Raw genomic sequence first — 209 nt, 5'->3', positions numbered from 1 at the left:
CCTTCGCTACGCAACCCAAGGTCAAACTGATGTGATCAGTAAATACATCTTTTTAAACGCCACAACTTTTGTCTGAAACATTTTTTTGTAAAACTTATATTTTTCCTGATATTCGGGCGTCCCGGTACTTTCCGAACACCCTGTATAGTATAATATAATTATACAGGGTGTCCCGAAGTCCCATGATTACCCTTGGTGAGAACGTAGAA

The sequence above is a fragment of the Odontomachus brunneus genome, unplaced genomic scaffold (genome assembly GCF_010583005.1).
Source record: "Odontomachus brunneus isolate Ranch 3 - 2012 unplaced genomic scaffold, Obru_v1 Obru_scaffold_062, whole genome shotgun sequence".
In the NCBI taxonomy this organism is placed as follows: domain Eukaryota; kingdom Metazoa; phylum Arthropoda; class Insecta; order Hymenoptera; family Formicidae; genus Odontomachus; species Odontomachus brunneus.
This window is presented reverse-complemented; position numbering follows the sequence as displayed.